We start from the raw sequence: 17028 nt of genomic DNA, 5'->3' as shown, positions 1-17028 counted from the left end.
TCATCCAATCTCTCAGGCAGTTTCATGCCTCTGGACCATTGTGCACCGTGCTCAAGCATTTCCAATCTTAATTCAATAGTAAATGCCTACTCAGATTTTGTGACTGAGCTCAAGTTACAACTCTTTAATAATGCCATCTCACACAACCCGCACACCCAACTTCCTAAACAAGGGAGAATTTACAACTCTCTTTGCACTACTACAACAGGTATGTCCATAATAGCCACTATAGAAATTTTACTCCAAAGTTGAGGGTGATATAAGGCAGAAATTTTCCACCTTTCTCATCTCATGGCACATATAAACTAATTACTACAATTCTGTGGCACACCAAAAAATCTTTTTTGGCAACCTGACAAAAAAATAGGTATACTTTTCATTCATTCACACCAGACAGCTAATGTTGTTTTGGCTCTTGTCATTTTTCACTTGCCAAACTAAGGGAACAGAGGTCAGTGCCCCTGACTAAAATAGTCAAGTATTACATGTTTGAAAAATTCTTGTAGCACACCCGTTGAATATCTTTACAGAATCAAATACCCAAACACATTTCTGAAGTTGTACCATGAAATATCCCATTTTTCTGGTAGATCTATCTGCTAACAAATAACCATGGTTATGAAAACATTAATTTTTAACTCAATTTTGGAGACTATCTAAAAAAGGAATCAATTTATCAGTTTTTATGCAAAAATTATTCGAGTTATACAAAAATTAAAAACAATCTAGTTTCTCTCAACAGAATCCTAATTAAATGAAGATTCTCTAAAGGATTAGAAATATTTCTCAAAGCAGAAGACAGGTTAAAGTGTATCCAAGTCTCGAGAGATTTTTTTGTTTACTCCTTATTGCTGCAAGCCTATCTACAAAAATGCCCAACACTAACGGAAACTCAATAAATGTTTGCTAAATAAAAGAATTAGTATAATTAGTTAATAATTTAAAACGTATCTATATTAAAAACTTAATCATCCTATAGTGTGCTTTAAAATTTTCAACAATTTCACCCTAGCTGGGCAGCAGTTAGTTGCAGCATCGCCCATATACCAAAATGGTTGACAGTTCAATTCCCAGTCAGGAAGTACATAGGAGACAACCGATTGATATTTGTCTCTCCCATCGATGTTTCCCTCCCTCCCTCTCTCTCTCTCTCTCTCTCTGAAATCAATAAAAAAAATCCTTGGGTGAGGATTAAAAAAAATTTTGCAAAAATCTCAAAGATTAAGCAGAGGCTTCAAACAGTTTTAATGCCTGCAACAGACCACACTCCAAATTAAATATCCAATCACCTTCCTCACTCCCACAGTAATAAGCTAGTCTTTGCCTATTACTACTCCCATCCAAACATCCTCTACTTACACTTTGAAGTTTATTCATACTAATGATCTTTATCATCATTTTATCAAGTTGGAAAATATCCTAAGTTGTTATGGAAAACATATTATTTTACAAAGGCAACACTCACTTTGCACTATAGTGCAGGTTCATAAAAATAACCCTAAAGCTGAAACCAACAGAGAAAACAATCTTACCAAAGGGAAAAAATTGCAATTGTTTTGTGATCTTTAAGATTTTTATCAAAATATTTAAAAACTCTTTTACTATCAGCTATAAATATATAAGGAAATAAAAAATATTGCGTAATGTTTACTATTTTCTAATTTAAAATGTAAGAAACTTTGAGAATCAAAGTGTTTTATTTCTTTGTAAAATACCTTAAACATTAAGAGTACACAGTGCTTGCCACCTTCTTTTTCTCAGATAACTTATGATATGGAATTAAGTATCTTTTCCATGACTTTGCAAACTGTCATAACTCTTTCCAAGTCTGGTTCGGCTTCCAACACTTCACCCTTTGCCCTTCTGATCTATTTCCAAGAGTTCCTTTAACATTAAAATTTTTGCCAGGAGTTAATTCCTCTAAAACATCTTAAACCTCTTTGTCATAAACATTTTTCTCATTTATGTGGATAAATTCATCTTTACTAAGTTCCTCAGACTTCTTATCTATACTCTCCCTTTTGTGACTTCAGGATCCTATATCTTTCTATAAAAAAAATTTTTATTGAATTTATTGGGGTGACATTGGTTAATAAAATTGTATGCTTCAGGTGTACAATTCTACAATGCATCATCTATATAATGTATTATGCGTTCACCAAGGTCTCTGACACCATTTACCCCCCTTTACAGTCTACCTCCTTCTACCCCCCTTTCCCACTGATAATCACCATACTGTTGTCTATGTGTCTTTTGTATTGATTTTTTAGTTTTTTTAATCTATTTCTGCTCTGATATTTATTATTTCATTTCTTCTACTCATTTTGGGCTTATGTTTGTTGGTTTTTTTCCCTAGTTCTTATAAGTGTAAAGTTAGATTGTTTATTTGAGATTTTCTTTAGTTTCTTGAGATAGGACTAATGCTATGAATTTCCCTCTCAGGACTGCTTTCACTGTGTCTCATAGACTTTGGATGTTCTCATTTTAATTTGTATCAAGACATCTTTTGATAATATTCTTGATCTCATTCTTAAACTATTCATTGTTCAGTTACATGTTACTTAGCTTCCATGTCTTTGTGTTTTTAATTTTTTTTTCTTTGATTTCTAGTTTCACTCCATTATGGTCAGAGAAGATGCCTAATACGATTTCAATCTTATTAAACTTACTGAAACTCGTTTTCATGTCCCAACATGTTGTCTATCCTAGAAAATGTTCTATGTGCACTTGGGATAAAATGCTCTGAAGTTACCATTTACATCTATCTGATCTAGTGTGTCATTTAAGGTTACTATTTCCTTATTGGTTTTCTGTCTGGAAGATCTATCTACTGATGTCAATGGGGTTTTAAAATTCCCTACTATGACTATATTATATCTCTCCCTTTATGTTCACCAAGATTCAAGATTGACTTTCTATATTTGTTGGGTATATAAATGTTTACAAGGGTTATATCCTCTTATTAGATTGAACTCCTTAGCATTATGTAAAGTCCTTCTTTGTCTCATTATGGCTTTTTTGCAGTCTACTTTGTCTGATACAAGTATTGCTACCCCAGTTTTTCATTTCCATTTTCATGAAATATCTTTGGATCCCTTGACTATTAACCTGTATCTCTCATTCTGAAGTGTGTCTCTTAGTATATACACACACATGCATACATATACTAATATATATATATATATATATACACTAAGACATATATATACTGATATATATATCAGTACATACATATATATACATACATATATATGTATGTCTTTGCTTATCCCTTCTGCTACCCTATTTCAATGAGAGCATTTAAGACATTTACTTTTAGAATGATTATTGATAGGTACATATTCACTCCCACTTTACTCTTTATAACTATGTCCCTGTTTTATTTTCTTCTTCTTCTTCTTTTTCTTCAAGAACCTTTTACATTTTTTCTTATATTGGTTAGGTGGTATCAAACTCCTTTAGATTTTACTTTCCTGTGAAGCTCTTTATTGCTCTTTCAATTTTAAATGGTAGCCTTGTTAAGGAGAGTAGCCTGGATTGTGGGTCCTTGCTTTTCATCATTTGGAATATTTCATGCCAATCCTTTCTGGCCTGAATTTTTTCTGTTGAGAAATCAGCTGACAGTCCTATGGGTGCTCCCTTAGGTAACTAGCTGTCTCTTGCTTTAAAGGTCTCTCTCTGTCGATAACCTTTGCCATTTTAATTGTAATATGTTTTGGTTTAGGCCTATTTGAGTTCATACTGTTTAGACTCTCTGGGCTTCCAGAATTTACGTATATTTTTTTTTCACCAGAAGAGGGAAGTTTTCAGTCATTATTTCTTCAAATAGGTTCTCAATCCCTTGCTCTCTCTCTTCTCCTTCTTGTACCCCATGACAACGATGTTGTTACACTTCATTATGTCACAAAGGACCCTTAAAATAACTTCATTTTAAGAATTTTTTTCCCTGCTCTGGTTAGATGTTTACAGTTACCTTGTCTTTCAAACCACTGACTTGATCCTCTGCTTCATTCAACCTGCTGTTGATTCCTTGTACTGTATTCTTCATTTCAGGTATTGCACTCTTCATTTCTGACTCATCCTTTATGGTTTCTATGTCCTTTTTCAAGCTGTCGAGCATCTTTATAACCATTACTTTGAACTCTACATCTGATAAATTGCTGGCCTCCATTTCATTTAGTTCTTTTCCTGGAGAATTCCCCAGTTCTTTCATTGGAGGCCTATTCCTTTGTCTCCCCATTTCTGCTGCCTCTTTGTATTTGTTTCTTTATTATTAGGTAGATCTGCTAGGACTCCCAGTCTTAGCAGAGTGGTCTTATGTAGTAGGTGTCCTATGAGACCCAGTGCCGTAGTCTCCTTGATCACCTGAGCTGGGTGCTCCAGGAATGACCCTTGGGTAGGTTAGGTGGGCCCTTCTATTGTAACTGAGTCTTCACTATTACTGGCCCATTCATGTGTGAGGTGAACCCTCAGGCTGATTGACCATGACAGTGTACAAGCTGCTGTGCAGGTACTGACCTCACAAATCAAAATTAGCCTCGGCAGGGTCTGGTGCCTGCCAAAATCTCCCTTTGGACATGCCACTTGTGATACTGCTCTGATGTCATCTGAAGCTGGCCACTGGGTGTGTTGGATCTGGAACCTTTTGGGAGTGACTGTGGTGCAACCAATGTCAGATGCTGACTGTGACTGGCCCTGGGCAACCTGTTTTGAGCTACAAACAATTCAAAGTTTATGGCTGCCTCTGCTGGGCCTCAGTGTGCATGAGAAGGACCAAGCTGTGCACCAAGGCAGGCTTTTACCAGAACCAGACCCAGGGGAAGGTAAGCAGAAGTGCAAAGCACACCAAGATCTACCTGTGCCTGTCTCAACCTGCTGGGTGCCTGACAGGCTCAGTCACTGAAAAAGCTTCTGGTAGTAATCAAGTTGCATGAGGTAGGTTATCAGTGAGCCACAAGGTAGGGGCAAGTGCTATTCGCCAGATTGGTACAGGTTCAAATTCAGTGCTAGTGTTTGGTCTAAGGCCACTCAGCAAATGTCCCTGGGTATAATGAGTCTAGCTGCCACTGCCAGATGCCCACAGACCTTTGTGGTGGGGTGAGGTCTGAGGGAGTTGTCAGGGTAAGGACAGTAGAGTTTATCAGACTCAAATAGGCAAAGATTTGGCCCTGTGAAGGGAGGGCTCTTCAGTGATTTAGCATCCAACTGAAAACTGGCCCCCATCCTAGAGCTACACAACTCAAGACTGTCCTAGATTCTGCCAGAAGCCCAAGCTCAACAAAGTGAGGCAACAGTGATTCCACAGGGTAGGCCTATTGAATTCTCCCAGGCTGATGCCATAAGCAGACTAGTACTCCACTGAAGAAAATGATGTCAGTTCAGGGATGAAGGAGAGTGACTTAACATAGGGGTCCCAGTGGCTATCCCCTCAGCTCTCTCCCTAGAGCTGCAAATCCCAGTCTCTCCTCACATGACTCTAGTACATTCTACCCTCCCTCCACCAGAGCACAGGGTGAATGTCTGTGAATGAAATTTTGTGTGTTAGCCCTTTAAAACAGTGCCTATCTATGTGTTTAGCTAACTCCCTTCTCTCCCTGTCAGATAGAATCCCAACTGATTTTCACAGCCAGATGTTATGTGGGCACCTCTTCCAGCTCTGGTGCTCGAGGCCAGGAAGCCCAGCATGGGGTTGAGACTTCATACTCCTCAGGGGCAATCTTTGCAGCTAAGATATCCCTCTAGAGCCTATTGTGGGACAGGCCCAGCAGTTTTTGCTTCTCTGACCTTCCTACCAGTCTCAATGTGGCTTATTCTGTGAATCCTTGGTTATAAGATTTTTATTCAGCCAGTCTTCAGTTGACTATTCACAATGTTCTATATTTTAGTTGTAATTCCAGTTTGGTCATGGAAGGAGGTGAGTGTAACATCTACCTTATCCCCCATCATCTTGGGTCTCTCCAGGATCCTCTTTCATCACATAAGTTATGGATGGGATTGCCTTGCATTACATTAATTAGTTGATTATCATATAATTACTTGCTCAATTAATCTTTGAAATCTGGTGCAAGTTCACAATAGCATCCCTATCTGCTCTAACAGCTTAACTCATGTTGATTCTGGGGGAAAAAAAAAAAACAGCCTTTATTGGCAATAAAAAGTTCTTCAGTCTCCTTGTGATTAGTTTTTGTTTCAATGCAGCAAGTAAATTCAGTGCTTTGGCATGAATGCTAGTCAAACTGAGACCTATTCCTGAGACCAATTTACACTAAGTAATGTTGAGAAGATGTTTGTTTGTTTTTTAATAACAGTTCTTTATTACATGAATTCAGATACAGAGCAGATAATCATGTTCCCTGACATTTAACAATCACATTCAATAAGAGTTTGTTAGTGTATTCCTCAACACTCCAATTCTAAGGAGCTTCCTTCAAATTCCCTTTTCAAAGCCTTGCACAAGAAGAGGTTAAGTACCAGTATGAAAGACTGTTGTTAGCAGTTTTATTTCACCATCTTCATCTTCACATGTAGTTTCTTCCTTTTATGCACAAGACATTGTTAAATAGGTGCTACACTCTGCCTATGGTACAAAGTTTATAAATACAATACACCAATACAAAATTGAAGCCATTAAAAAGAGTGTAGTAACAACTAGGAGATAATTAAATCTGTAGTATTGATGGAATCCATGAAAGAGGTTCAGAAACAACACATAAATTCAAATACTAAATGTTTCACTTGGGAAGGCATGGAAGACCAACTTTTTATGTGCTGCTCAAGGGTTTTCTAAGTTGCTCCAAGTTTTCTTTCTTTCTGCTATCTTTAAATACTGCAAAGCATTGTAAGTAGCATCACTCTGTGCATTGCCACAGGAGATCCCAGAGCCATGACAGACTGTGATGAGACTAGCGGACAGTTTAGTGAAACACTGATACTGCCCATTGGCACTCAGTTTTATATCTAAATATGTTCTATTAAAACCTTGTTCCTTGGCGATTTCACTGAGCAGTTGGATATAATCTGTATTTGGAATACTAAGGTGGCTTTTTTTCAGTTGCTTGATCTTTTCACCAGGAGAATTCTTCAAGAAATGCCAAGTACATCCTGAAGAATATCCTACTATATATCTGTTAAAGAAATGTGTTTCTCTAGAGAAATATTACTGAATTTGGCAATAAATTTCTCGGAAGCATTTTTCTTGGCTTGTTTTTATGATGTTCCCTTTCCAGTTTCCATAAATGACTCTAGCCTGCAAATTGTGGTATATTCTCTCTTATGAGCAGACCTTCCCTCCTGGGAGAGGGTATATTCAGGAAGTCGCCAGCCATGATAAATAGCCAATTCCTATAATGAACCAACAGGACTAAGCTGGTTCTTTGGAAGGGTCAGGCATTAAGGGGTTAGAACTGCAAAGCAAATACTTGCATTGACTTTCAAAATGTTTATGGAAGCCTCTGCAGCTCTATGTTTAGCCAGCTTCTTACTTGTACCTTCACCTGTGCAGGTTATGTCACCAACGGTTACTCTGAAGGCGAAAGTGGGCATGTATATTTGCATATTGGATCTTTCACATCCATAAACAGGATGGTCTTGATCTTCATGCCATATTTGTGTAACACCTGAATCAGTGTTTTCCCTGGTTTAGCCGTAATCATCTTCCCCAAACTGAAGGTCCCGCTGTCCTCACGTTCTAGCAGCAGGGCTAACATTGCGATGCCAGTTCTGGGACATGGCAAGAAGAAGGGCTTGGCGGTGGAAGAGCTGTGCCGATCGACAGACATCCTTGCTCCTTAGGGTGGCCGTCCAGAGAGAAGCACTCCAGAGCCACCCACCTACTCTTCCCCAACTCTCCTCCCTTTCTCCAACCCCCAAGTTCTCTGCTCCCCTGTGTCCCTCTAGCAAAGGGTGCAGGCATGGGCCAACTTTTCTGGTTTTTTATATTCATCTGACACTTCAATACAATTCAAACCACACCTTCATGTAGGCAAGCCCAGCTCTTCTCCTATATTAATTTACCCTGTGGCTATTTTCAAATCTGTGACATTCCATTTTTCTGATCTAATGTTATCACTTTTCATTTCTTCGCCACACTTTCATCTTTGTTGGTCAACTCTCTCCTTTGATTATCCTGTTTTGCAAAATGTCACATGGATTTACCATTGGGAGACAAGGAGGTTAACAAAACTACACACTTTGCTGTTTATGCAAGAAATGCGTAACAGATGTACAGTGACCAATCTCCAAAACACTTTGAGAGAAGTAAGGTCATTGGTCACTGATCATGTTAAGCATCTGTTAATTACATGGTGAGTTGTAAAATGAAGAGCTAGTACTGATGTTTACGTAGTACACAATTACAGTTAACGTACCATGGTAAATGGCATGTGAGTTTTGTTGTTTGGGGACTGGCATGTTATTTAACTAAACGGTGGCAACTGAAATTCAAGTATATTAGAAGCCTACAAAGTGAGAACTTACTGTAAATAGAAACACATTATCTGGAAAATAGTTCCTATCAAATATGTAATAGGTCTCAAGAAAGACTGTTAACATCAATACTGTTCGGCTCCTAATTCACTAACAGACACGAAGGAAGAAACGTAACTCCTTCGTGGCTCAAATAAAGTTAATAAAGTTGGTTTATGAAATTCTAAAACTCCTCTCCAAATTCTTGAACTTCAAGATCACAGTTCACCTCCATCTATGCATAAAATTTCAAAATGGTTTAATCAAGACTGAAAACTTGATAAGGACAGTATAAAAGGAGATCGCATTCTCTCTCCATAGCTTTATTTCCTAACTAAATGACTTTTTAAGATATTAACAACTCTCCCTTTAAATGAAATCAAATCCATCATTTTTTCACAATTTTATTCATTTCAAAACTTATGTAAAGTTACTTAAAATAATTATTTCCACTGAAATTACCTTCACATGAAACTAAAAACAAGCTTGATCTTTCCATCAAAACAAGAATAAATATCCATCAACTTACTATAGGTAAACTTAGCATTTGTAATTCATATTTCATTTGTTGACATTGTACTTTATTAGTAGTACTTTTTAAATTCTACCTGGAATAAAAACCAAAGTTCTAACTAGGAGCAGTTAAGTCTGATTTTACAAATCTTTAATTCTATAAAATGAAACAACTTCATTAAGTTCAAAGTATACTGAACAAGGCCATTAGAAATGTATTAAAGACCCAAAGAATGTATCACTTCAGTGTTAAATTTACGTTACATACTTAATGGAAAAAAAACTTGAAATAGCTGCAAAAACCTAATAAAATTAAGTGTCAAAACTTATCACCACGTAGAGTACAGATGCTCAGTCACTGCTGAGAAAATAGCTTCAAACAAAAATCAGATTTAGCTGTGAAGCTATCAACCTAAAATGACTTCTTTTCATAACAGTTAAGAAAAGAATTACCATATTTTTTGGATTATAAGACTCCCCCCCAAAATTTGGGAGGAAAGGGTGGGGGGTGTCTTACAGTCTGAGTGTAGCTTACCTGGCTCGCTATGGAGGGGGGGCAGCCTATGTTATTTATGTCATTAAATGTCTTTAAATATCTTATGTCATTAAATCTTACCACATTTTTTTGCTTCAGAATTTTTTCCCCTATTTTCCTCTAAAACCTAGGTGCATCTTACAGTCCGAAAAATTCGGTAAGCTACCCAGACATAAAAATGAAAAAGTCATCTTTCGGGGGGTTTTTGGGAAGGTTTTTATTTCTTTTAGACAGAGGGGAAGGGAGGGAGAAAGGGAGAGAAACATCAATGTGTGGTTGCCTCTCACACGCCCCCTACTGGGGACCCGGCCTATAACTCAGGCATGTGCCCTGACTGGGAATTGAACTTGCAACCCTTTGGTTCAGAGGCTGGCACTCAACCCAGAGTCACACCAGCCCGGGGAAAAGAAATCACCTTTGAATACATGAATAATGTTGCCCTTTTAATCTGAATGTGTAGAATGCTGTATTTACCCTTAAACGTAAACTACGAGAAAGAAGGAAAATGTATGTTCCCATGATTCTTTATAATATGTTTCAAACTAATAAACTACACTTTTCTCACCCAGTCTTCCATTCCAAAATGATGTATAAATTTGGTTACTAGTATGGAAAACCAGGAATATTTGTAGTAAATCCATGATGTTCCTCAAGAAAAATATTCTCAGTTCTTCCTAAAATCTATAGCAAATATGAACTATAAATTATAAAACAAGTAAAAGACTTATTCAACTACTTAAGAGAGAAAAAAGAAAACTAGATGTATAATCAGGGCCGTGTATTCCCAGCCTTGAATGATTTCTAATTTTATCATGTGGCTAATGGAAAGCCACTGAAGAATTCAGAAGCAGAGGAGTGAGATGATTTAAAGATTTTAAAAGATTGCATGAAAAAGTAAGAAAAGACTAACAAACTGATTGATATATTAAAAAGGGAAGAAAAAAAACTAGGTTGAAGAAGATCCCATGGGCTGAATACAGGATAATTTGATCAAAATAAATAATAGCAACAATGAATAATATACTCATTTAAGAATCAGTAAGACCACTCTGATACTAAAAAATAAACACACACAGAAGTAAAATAGAAGACAAAGGCTTAAAACAGCATGAGGGAAGAAAGGAGATGAAAGAAATAATCTCCTGTCTGTCCAGAGGTCTTTCTAGAAAGTATCCAGCCATATACCAAAAGAGGCATTTATTGAAGAAGATACAAGGTACAAGAAACACTGTACATAGGGCAATGAAGTTTCGGTCCCTTTAAAGTAAGCACCTTGGGACCTCACACAGTTCTCCCAATCACATCAGCTGTCCTGAGATGTTTTCCTGAATCTCATCAATGACAGTGTGAAATCTCTTCCCTTTAAAGGTGATTTTAGTTTTGGGAAAAGCCAGAAGTCACAGGGTGCCAAATCTGGGCTGTAGTGGAGCAGAGGCCCTGGGTGATTTCATGTTTCACAAAAAAAAAAACTCTCCACAAGACAAGATGCATGAATGGGTGCACTGTTGTGATGAAGCTGCCAATCACCAGGTGCCCATAGCTACAGCCTTATGAATCATCCAAATAGTTTCTGTAGAGGAATGTTGAAGCTTCCCCCCCACCCCCGCCACCTCCCATGGACTAGTACAGTGAGGCCATCATTGTTCACACATGTGCATTCCAGTCCACTCTCTTTGGCTGCCAAGTTACATAGATGTCACACAATTGTTCCTGCTATATTAACAATGGTTGGACTTTTTTCCAGACAGATTTCATATATTGTTTCAAAGGATAACAAATGATACAATTATTAAAGGTGGTAACTTAAAAATTCATGTTGTAAATTCTAGGGCAACCTGGAGAAAATATGCCACACAAAGAAGTACATGTAAACACTCAAAATACAATAGTAAATCAGATGCAACTGAATTATAAGAGAGGAACAAAGAATACATGAGATAAATAAAAACACAAAAATGATTCCCAGCCAGGGAACATTCCTGGGTTGCAGGCCATAACCCCCAGCAACCGTACATTGATGTTTCTCTCCCTCTCTCTCTCTCTCTCTCTCTCTCTCTCTCTCTCTATCTCCATCTCCCTCCTTTCCCTCTCTAAAAAAATAAATAAATAAATAAATAAAATCTTTAAAAAATAAAAAAAATAAAAATAAAAATAAAATAAAATAAAATAAAAAACACAAAAATGCCACTTTCACAGCACATATACTAAAATTGGAGCAATACAAAGATTAACATGACCCCTATGTAAGGATGACCACCAACCCCCCAAAAAACAAATAACCCACCTGAAACTAATATAATATGGAATATCAACTGTCACTGAAAAAAATTTTTTTAAGCTTTTATTTATTTATTTTTAGAGAGGGAAGGGAGGGAGAAAGAGAGAGAGAAACATCAATGTGCAGTTGTTGGGGGCTGTGGCCTGCAACCCAGGCGTGTGCCCTGACTGGAAATCGAACCTGCGATGCTTTGGTTCGCAGCCTGCGCTCAATCCACTGAGCTACGCCAGCCAGGGCTGAAAATTTTTCTGTTTAATTTTTTTTAAGAAAGGCAAACTGAGGCATGCAGTGCCTTTTTCGGGTGTGTCTGGAGTCTTGGAAGACTGACTACCCTACATTCTCCTACAAATAGAACTTGAGAGCTTGTTTATAGGTTCTAGCAGGAAAATGCAATTACTCATATACCTTTGACAAAAGAAGAGCCCTCTCCTCTACTAGGGAAAGTCCTCTTCAAGACCAAGTATGAAGCTTCGGGAGGGAAACACAAAGTGGTGAGGGAGGAAGAGGACTTGCACCTCACCAGCCAGATCAGCCAAATCAACCCTGAGACAATTATATAACAAATGTCACAGCCCAGTATGGATGGACCTGGAGAACGTTATGCTAAGTGAAATAAGCCAGTCAGGGAAAGACAAATACCATATGTGGAAACTAATGAACAAACTGAACTAATAAGGAAATTGAAGACAGACTCATAGATGGAGAGCAAGATGACAGCTAGTGGGGGGAAGGTTAGGGGGCGGAGTGATTGAGCAAAAGGAAAAAGGATTCAGGAACGGGGACAACAATGTGGTGATTGCTGGGGGAAGGGAAGTATAAGGGGACTAAATGGTAAAAGGAAAAAAGATACAATAAAGATTAGAAAAATACAATAAAGATTAAAAAGATAAAATAAATAATAAATGTCACAGGCAAATTGCCCTTACATCCAATTAAAAAAAATTTAATGCCAGGATAGAAGACATAACCCCAACTACAGATGTAATTACATCAAATATAAATGGAAGAAACATAACAATTAAAAAGTATCAGACTAGGAAAAGAGGCAAGACCCAACTATATGGTATTATAACAAACACATTTTAAATATAGACACATTCCTTGAAAGTAAAATGGGAGAAGGAAACATATACCATTCACATACTAAGCAGAACAAACCTGATGTAACTATATTAATGTCAGAAAAAGAAGGTTCAAGGAGAAGAAATATTACAAGTCATTTAGTAATGATCATGAACAAGATGATTCTAAATATATGACAACTAATTAACACAACTTCAAAATATCTGAGGCAAAAAACAGAACTGAAGTGATAAACATTTTATCTCCAAATGTCACTGAGGATTTACAGCTCTGTCAACAGTTTTAGAACAAGGAGGCAAAACAAAAACTAAGGCACAGTAAATTTTAACAACACTATCAACAAACTTTACCTAAGTATTATTTCCAAAAAACCAAACAACTGTATAGTACATACTACCTTTTTTAAAGATTTTATTTATTTTTAGAGATAGGGTAAGGGAGGGAGAAAGAGAAAAACATCAATCTGTGACAGAAACATATATAGGTAGCCTCTCATACGCACCCAGCCCAGGAACTTGCCTGCAACCTAGGCATGTGCCTTAACTGGGGATCAAACTAGCGATCCTTTGTTTCACAGGCCAACATTCAATCCACTAAGTCACACCAGCCAGGGCAATGTTGTTGGTTTTTTTTAAGATTTTTTAAAATTTATTTTTTAGAGATAGAAGAGGGGAAAAGGAAGGGGGGAACAGTACATACTTCTTTTTAAGTGTACATAGAACAAGCACCAAGATATATGCCATGCTAAACCATAAAAACACATCAACAGAAATAAAATAACTGAAGTAAGTAGAGGAACTTTGACAAAATGGAGGCATAGGTAAACATAGCTCACCTCCTTGCACAACCACATCAAAATTACAAATAAACTACAGAAACACCATCATTCAAAACCATCAGAAATTGAGCTGAATGGAAGTCCTACAACCATGGAATTAAAGAAAAAACTACAATATGACTGGTAGTAGGGATGGATACACAGAATTGGCTGGTCCCACACCCATGAGTGGTGGAGAAAAATCAGAAGGACTATCTCAAGAGGGAAGGGCTCCAGCCCTACACCAGGCCACCCAAGCCCGGGGTTCTAGTGCCAAGAAGAGAAGCAGTCATTAACTTCTGGTTGTAAAAACCAGTGGAGACTGAGACTGTGGAAGACAGAAACTGCTGGACTCCTTAGCAGTTCCTCTTAAAGGATCTGCACACAGACTTACTCAGACTCTCTCTCTCTGAGCTCCAGCATGGGGGCAGCAGCTTAAAAGGCACCAGAGATATATGAGGAACAACTGAGTTTTCCAACATCAGGGCAAGAGCTGTGGGGCAGCTTTCCTTCCAGACAGAAGTACTCCTGGCTGATGTGGCTCAGTGGATTGAGCACCAGACTGTAAACCAAACGCCAGACAGGTCCCCAGTGAGGGCATGTGAAAGGCAACCACACCCTGATGTTTCTTTTTCTCTCCCTCGCTTTCTCCCTCCCTCCTCCTCTGTCTAAAAAGAAATAAAATTTTTTAAAAAGGAAGTCCTGGCACAGGTCACTGTTCCCTTTCTAAGTCCTCCTCCAACAGAGCCATCAATCTGGCTCACACTGTTTGCCCTACCCTAGTGATTCCCTGAGGTCCTTGCCCCACCCAAATTTCAGGCCCACCCAAGCTGTTTCCAGTGGCTTTTCCATATAAATGGCTTCTCTTGGCCCATGCTGATTCAGATTTTCCTAAACTCTATCAAACAATCAGCATCTGGCTTCAGCAAGCCCCATAACTGCCTCTAAGTTATAACTGGCCCCATGCCCAGCAGTAGCAGCAGCTGGCATTGGTTCACAGCTTGGCCTCATCTGGGCACCTCAAAGCCCAACACAAGTAGCAGCCATCTGCAGATCGCTTTGTAGCTTAAACTGTGTGACCTATAACAGAACACAGGCGTTGGATGACCTTGAGCACAACAGCAGCAATCAAGACACAACTATAGCAGCAGAACGTACACAGCCCACACAGTGAGTGCCACTCAAGTACCCAGCTCATATAATAGGGGAGACTGTGCCACTGGACCCTACAGGACAGCTACTACATTAGGCCACTCTACCAGGCCTGGGATGTTGTAGCTCTACCTAATACATAGTTATAAATACAAAGAGGCTGCCAAAATGAGGAGACAAAGAAACATGGCCCAAATGAAAGAACAGAACAAAACTCCAGAAAAAAAATTAAAATGGAGACAAGCAAGCTACTAGATGCAGAGTTCAAAACACTGGTTATAAGGATGCTTAAGGAACTTAGTCAGGACCTCAACAGCATAAAAAAGATCCAGCCAGAAACAAAGGATACAGTAATTAAAATAAAAAACAATTTATAGGGAATCAACACTAGAGTGGATGAAGCCAAGAATCAAATCAGCAATTTGGAATATAAGGAAGCAAAATCAACCAATCAAGACAGCAAGAAGAAAAAAGAATCCCACCCCCAAAATGAAGAAAGTGTGAGGAGCCTGTGGGACAACTTGAAGTGTACTGACATTCACATCATGGAGGTGCCAGAAAAAGAAGAGAGCAAGAAACTGGAAATCTATTTGAAAAAATAGTAACAGAAAATTTCCTTAATTTGATGAAGGAAATAGACATACAAATCCAGGAAACACAGTGCCCCAAACAAGATGAACCCAAAGAGGCCACCTCAAGACACATCATAATTAAAATGCCAAAGGTTAAAGACAAAGCAAGAATCTTAAAAGCCACATGAAAAAAAGCAGTTAGTTATCTACACGGGAGCCCCCATAAGACTGTCAGCTGATTTCTCAAAAGAAACTTTGCACACTAGGAGGGACTGGCAGAAATATTCAAAGTGATGAAAAGCAAGGACCAAGATTACTCTTCCCAGCATAGCTACCATTTAGAATTAAAAGATAAAGAGCTTTCCAGACAAGAAAAAGCTAAAGCAGAGTTCATCACCACTAAACCAGCATTATATGAAATGTTAAAGGGTCTTCTTTAAGAAGAACAAAAATATGAATAAAATGGCAACAAACAGATATCAAAAACTGAATGTAAAAAACAAACAGAACCAAACATAATCATAGACAGGGAGAGCATTTTAATGGTTGCCAGATGGGAGGCAGTGAGGGGGATGGGCAAAAGGGGTGAACGGATTCAGAAGTGCAAATTAGTAGTTACAGAATGGTCATGGTGATATAAAGTACAATATAGGAAAAAGAGTAACTGAAGAACATACATGCGTGACCCATGGACATAATCAACGGTGTAGGAATTGTCTGAGGGAGTGGGTGGGATGGGTGGAGGCAGACAAAGATGGAAAACTGGGACAACTGTAATAGTATAATCAATAAAATATTTAAAAAAGAAGTAAGTAGAGGATATATTTACTGACCTCAGCAGTACTAAACTAAATATAATAGAAAATCTGTACACTAAAGAAGCTCCTAAATAAACCATATATAAATTTTTTTTAAATCACAGATCCCAGACCAGGTAACTCAGTTGATTCAAGTATTACTGCAATACGCCTGGGTTGAAAGTTTGATCCCAGGAAACATACAAGAATCAACCAATGAATACATAAATAAGTGGAGCAACAAGTGGATGTTTCTCTCTCCCTCTTTCCCTTCCTGTCTCTCTAAAATCAATTTTTAATAAAGTTTTTTTTAATTTTATTTATTTTATTTTTAGAGAGGGACAGGAGGGGGGGGAGAGAGAGAGAGAGAGACAGACAGACAGACAGACAGACATCAATGTGCGGTTGCTGGGGGTTATGGCCTGCAACCCAGGAATGTACCCTGGCTGGGAATCGAACCTGGGACACTTTAGTTCCCAGCCCGCGCTCAATCCACTGAGCTATGCCAGCCAGGGCCAATTTTTAATAAAGTTTTAAAAAATCACAGAAAAAAAAATATTTTGAGTTAAATGATAGTGACAACAAAAGTTACCAAGAATTTTTGAAAAGTTGTCAAATCAAGAAGCTAGGAAAAGAGAACAAAGCAATCCCCCAAAAAAGTCAGAAGAAAATAATAAAGATATTTTAAAAATCAATTAAAACAATTAATGGAAAACAATAAAAAATTCAGCAAAAGCAAAAGTTGATTCTTTCAAAATATCAATATAATTAAAAGGCCTCTAGCTAGACGAATCAAAGAAAAAAATAAAGTCACAAAT

At 37.9% G+C, this 17028-nt stretch overlaps 1 protein-coding gene and 1 pseudogene across 5 annotated transcripts in view; both read right to left on the bottom strand.

Annotated features, from left to right (window-relative positions):
* Window positions 1-17028, bottom strand: part of ZMYM4 (zinc finger MYM-type containing 4) — a 142067-nt gene that overhangs the window by 95164 nt on the left and 29875 nt on the right. The window lies entirely within an intron of this gene.
* LOC118500561 lies at window positions 4292-9441 on the bottom strand (annotated as a pseudogene).

The sequence above is a fragment of the Phyllostomus discolor genome, chromosome 5, assembly GCF_004126475.2.
Source record: "Phyllostomus discolor isolate MPI-MPIP mPhyDis1 chromosome 5, mPhyDis1.pri.v3, whole genome shotgun sequence".
NCBI lineage: Eukaryota > Metazoa > Chordata > Mammalia > Chiroptera > Phyllostomidae > Phyllostomus > Phyllostomus discolor.
The sequence above is the reverse complement of the archived record's forward strand: the minus strand, read 5'-3'. Positions and strand labels throughout refer to the sequence as shown.